Source organism: Pleurodeles waltl, chromosome 4_2 (genome assembly GCF_031143425.1).
Source record: "Pleurodeles waltl isolate 20211129_DDA chromosome 4_2, aPleWal1.hap1.20221129, whole genome shotgun sequence".
Taxonomy (NCBI): Eukaryota; Metazoa; Chordata; class Amphibia; order Caudata; family Salamandridae; genus Pleurodeles; species Pleurodeles waltl.
Window position 1 is genome coordinate 192,342,216 of NC_090443.1, and position 5,613 is coordinate 192,347,828.

Here is a 5,613-nt window from a genome sequence, read left to right on the forward strand (position 1 = left end):
GAGAAAGCGGCAGGATCAGCGATACAAGGTTGCAGTAGTCGTCTTTGCTACTTTGTTGCGGTTTTTCAGGCGTCCTGAGCAGTCAGCGGTCGGTCCTTTGGTAGAAGGTGAAGAGGGAGATGCAGAGGAACTCTGGTGAGCTCTTGCATTCGGTATCTGAAGAATTCCCCAAAGCAGAGACCCTAAATAGCCAGAAAAGGAGGTTTGGCTACCTAGGAAGGAGGATAGGCTAGCAACACAGGTAAGAGCCTATCAGAAGGAGTCTCTGACGTCACCTGATGGCACTGGCCACTCAGAGCAGTCCAGTGTGCCAGCAACACCTCTGTTTCCAAGATGGCAGAGGTCTGGAGCACACTGGAGGAGCTCTGGGCACCTCCCCTGGGAAGTGCAGGTCAGAGGAGTGGTCACTCCCCTTTCCTTTGTCCAGTTTCGTGCCAGAGCAGGGCTGTGGGATCCCTGAACCGGTGTAGACTGGCTTATGCAGAGATGGGCACCATCTGTGCCCATAAAAGCATTTCCAGAGGCTGGGGGAGGCTACTCCTCCCCAGCCCTGACACCTTTTTCCAAATGGAGAGGGTGTAACACCCCCTCTCTGAGGAAGTCCTTTGTTCTGCCTTCCTGGGCCAGGCCTGGCTGGACCCCAGGAGGGCAGAAACCTTTCTGAGGGGTTGGCAGCAGCAGCAGCTGCAGTGAAACCCCGGGAAAGGAAGTTTGGCATTACCCGGGTCTGTGCTAGAGACTCGGGGGATCATGGAATTGTCTCCCCAATGCCAGAATGACATTGGGGTGACAATTCCATGATTTTAGACATTTTGCATGGCCATATTCGGAGTTACCATTGTGACGCTATACATAGGTAGTGACCTATGTATAGTGCACGCGTGAAATGGTGTCCCGCACTCACAAAGTCCGGGGAATTTGCCCTGAACGATGTGGGGGCACCTTGGCTAGTGCCAGGGTGCCCACACACTAAGTAACTTTGCACCCAACCTTCACCAGGTGAAGGTTAGACATATAGGTGACTTATAAGTTACTTAAGTGCAGTGGTAAATGGCTGTGAAATAACATGGACGTTATTTCACTCAGGCTGCAGTGGCAGGCCTGTGTAAGAATTGTCAGAGCTCACTATGGGTGGCAAAATAAATGCTGCAGCCCATAGGGATCTCCTGGAACCCCAATACCCTGGGTACCTCAGTACCATATACTAGGGAATTATAAGGGTGTTCCAGTATGCCAATGTGAATTGGTGAAATTGGTCACTAGCCTGTTAGTGACAATTAGAAAGCAGAGAGAGCATAACAACTGAGGTTCTGGTTAGCAGAGCCTCAGTGAGACAGTTAGTCATCACACAGGGAACACATGCAGGGCACACTTATGAGCACTGGGGCCCTGGCTGGCAGAGTCCCAGTGACACATACACTAAAACAACATATACACAGTGAAATATGGGGGTAACATGCCAGGCAAGATGGTACTTTCCTACACAGCTAAAGTATCACGATTGTCATCAAATGAGGCCATGCCTAAACAATTCGTACAAATAGAAAAATAAGCAAATACAGAAACAGGTCATAAACAGTGTTGTAACCCGGAGTGCAGCTCACCGCAACCGGACAGAGCTAGGCCTAGGACAGTAATGTGGGGTAGTAGGTGTGAGAGATGCCGCACATCCAGGGAGTAAGTACACTAATATGTTAAGAATGCAAATAAAGTTCAAGATGGGTGCCAAGTGGCCAGGAGCCTTACTACCCAGTAGGCACAAAAGTGTGTACCAATGTACACAATAACAATAAGCAAAAGATTACCACAGCACACCACTAAGTAATATAATCAAAGTAAACAGGATATGTATCCCTGGTAGAACATGAAATCAAATGTAGAATGCATAAATGTCCCAAGTCCGTTGAAGAAAGTGTCTTTATTTGAAGGCCCAAAACAGATAGTGAGTTTTCCGAAATACAGCCAACACGTGTTTCGTCACTAAGGTGACTTCATCAAGACTGCAAAACAATAATATGGACAAACATTGTATATAACGAAACCCATCATTAGAAGAAAGTATAGTTTATGCCAAAGGGGTGGCCTGTAGGTTGTGCGAAATAGCGGGGAGAGAAAGTGGCAAATAGTCTAAAGCCCAAGTGAACAAGGAGAAAGACGGGTTAGGCACTACTTGGCGTGACAAGGCTTTCAGCAGAGGAGTTCAGGTGCTGGCAAATGAAGCATTTGATGCCCCTGAGACTTCTTAACAGGAGGTAAACTCATTTCAAGCCCTTGGAAACCCTTGGGAAGCAGGATGTAGAAAGCAAAGTCCAGTCCCTTCACTCCCAGGACAGAAGCAGCAAGCAGTAGGCCAGCACAACAAAGCAACAGGCTGAGTGGCAGTACCTCCTGCAGCATCCAGCTCTTCTTCCTGGCAAAATGCCCTCAGGCCAGAAGTGTTCTAACTTTGCGGTGTCAGAGGTCCAGTATGTATACCCATTTTTGTCTTCGAAGTAGGCAACCTTCAAAGAGAAATCTTTGTAGTGCACAAGACCCTGCCTTTCCTGCTCTGGCCACAGATACTCTCCAGGGGGTCGGAGACTGCTTTGTGTAAGGACAGGTACAGCCCTATTCAGGTGCTAGTGTCAGCTCCTCCCACCATTCTAACTCAGGAAGAACCATCAGGAAATGCAGGCTACACCTCAGCTCCCTTTGTGTGACAGTCTAGAGTGAATTCACAAACAGCCCAACTGTCATCCTGATCCAGCACTGTATTCCCCAGACAGGCACAGGCACAGAATGGTTAAGCAAGAAGATGCACACTTTCTAAAAGTTGCATTTTCAAACTTGCAATTTAAAATCCAACTTCACCAAAAGATGTATTTTTAAATTGTGAGTTCAGAGACCCCAAACTCCAGATCTCTATCTGCTCCCAATGGGAATTTACACTTGAAAGATATTTTAAGGCAATCCCCATGTTACCCAGTGGGCAGGGCCAGCTTAAGCACTGGCGTCATACGGTGTGACAATCTGTTTTGACTTCCTCCTTAGCTCTCCTCACTACCACCCAGCAAAAGTGCCCCTCATCCATCAATATCCCTTCTCTCACACACATTTAATTTGTTTTAAAGCACTGGTAAAGGCTGGCTTTACTAATCCACTCAGCTAACCACATAAAATACAGATTTGTTCTTTGCAGCATGTATAATAACCTTGTGCGCTACTTTACGACGAGTCAAAACTGCCGCTAGGAAGGGCTTTATTCTGGGACACAGAGAGCAGGATCTCTCATTCAGGGTTCAGAGTAGCCATCATGTAGCTGTGAACCTCGTTCCGACCAATGTCCAGCACATATATTAAAATGGCTGCTCTGTTCACTTACTATGTCCCAGGTTTGGCAAATACGCAGTAGGGGCACATTGCTTGTGCATCTATAGCCTCACATACACTATAGTGCACTCTGTCTTAGGGCTTGAAGGCCTGCCAGTAGGGTGACTTACCTATAGTGCATGCAATGTGTAGTGGACAGGGCACACAGGTTGTGTGCCGTGTCAAGTTTGTCTTTCAGGATTACATCAGAACACTCAGCCTGCAATGGCAATGCTGGGTGCTTCTGGATGCATGGCCCTAGACCAGGGGTCTTCACACTGGGGGGCAGGCCCCCCTATGGGGGCCTCATGTGATCCCAAGGGGGGCGCCAGGCTCTGGCCAAAAGAAGCAACAGAACTTTACTATGATGTTTAAATTAGCATAGACATAGTTAAACATTGCCAGCTTATTGGAATAATTGTGAAAAACTTTGAGGGCGCCCAAAGTTTTTGTTTTGCCATCTGGGGGAGGGCACAGCACTAAAAGGTTTGAAAACCTCTGCCCTAGAGAATGGCACAATCTGTGTTGCTGCCCTCAGGGGCCTGTCCTTAGTACCCCATGCCGTTGGTACCTAAGTACCATTTACCAGATACTTATAGTGGCAGCCTAAGATGGTGCCAATTGTGCCAATGCAAACTATAAAACACACAATGTACATGGAGGAATCATTTGCATACAAATATTTCAGCTATATTAAATACTTTTAATGTAGTAATTAACCATAAATCAAATCATTTAGGGGGTCATTCCGACCCTGGCGGTCATGGACCGCCAGGGCCGGGGTTGGAGGAAGCACCGCCAACAGGCTGGCGGTGCTTCCGTGGGCATTCTGACCGCGGCGGTACAGCCGCGGTCAGAAACGGGAAACCGGCGGTGTCCCGCCGGTTTCCCGCTGCCCCAGGGAATCCTCCACGGCGGCACTGCTTGCAGCGCCGCCATGGGGATTCCGACCCCCTTACCGCCATCCTGTTCCTGGCGGTTTTCACCGCCAGGAACAGGATGGCGGTAACGGGTGTCGTGGGGCCCCCTAATAGGGCCCCGCATTGATTTTCAGTGTCTGCCTAGCAGACACTGAAAATCGCGACGGGTGCAACTGCACCCGTCGCACACCAGCAACTCCGCCGGCTCCATTCGGAGCCGGCTTCCTCGTTGCTGGTGCTTTCCCGCTGGGCGGCCTTTTGGCGGTCGCCCGCCCGCTCAGCGGGAAAGTCAGAATCAACGCGGCAGTCATTTGACCGCGCTGCGGTGTTCTGGCGGGGGAACTTTGGCGGGCGGCCTCTGCCGCCCGCCGAAGTTAGAATGACCCCCTTAGTGTTTTAATACAGATGCACTGGTGACCCCCTCTAGTCCCCAATCCCTTTACATCCAAGGGGCAGAAGGAGAGCACCAACCCTCCTGACTCTTCAAGGACAAACGTTTTGAGTCCTATATGCAGTCTTTCAAACAATCAGAAATCGTTCCTAATGGACTCCAGCAGCTCATTTGATGAATTGCTCATTGAAGAGGATAAGGTTAACCATGAACATTGTGTGCTTTATAGTTTAGATTACCCAGTTCTGTTGGGAATATTGGGTTACCCTGTTTATTTGTAACAATTGTGCCAATGCACCACAACAGCTTTAGGGAAAGAGATCTGACCCAGGTAGCAGGTAGCCCTGGCTACTAACAACTTTGACACTACATCAAATACAAGGCTAAAAGTGGGGGCTAACCATGACAAAAGAGGATTTCTCAAACTAACCCCCAAACGAGAGGGGATGTGACTACCCTTTCTGTAGTGAGTCTTCATCATCTAAGTGAAAGAACCTGAAAAGGCCATGGACCACCTAAGAAGTTTGGGGTTTTCACGGGGAGTGGCCGCCAATGTATACGTGGACTAATAAAAATGACTGATGTTATGAATTGATATAAAGAATAAGTTTTACACTAATTATTAATAATTGTGTTATTGAATTTGTGCTGAAATCCTTGTAGGCCTTAAGTTAGCATGAGCCAAAGCTTAGCTGCCTGGCTCTCATTTTAAATGTATTTTTCCTAACTTGCAGTGTGCTGACTCGCAAAAGGACATGACCCCTTATTTTCCTTCAAACTAGAAGCTGAATGTAACCATAGTAGATCCGTTCCCATGAAATCCACATTGCTTGTAGAAAATATTAGACAAAATGAAACAGTGTAGATTAATGTAATGTACAAGGTCGTTCAAACCGATGAAGACAATGGAGCTACTGACCAAAAGATGTGCAAAGAATTACAGAAGGATGAAAT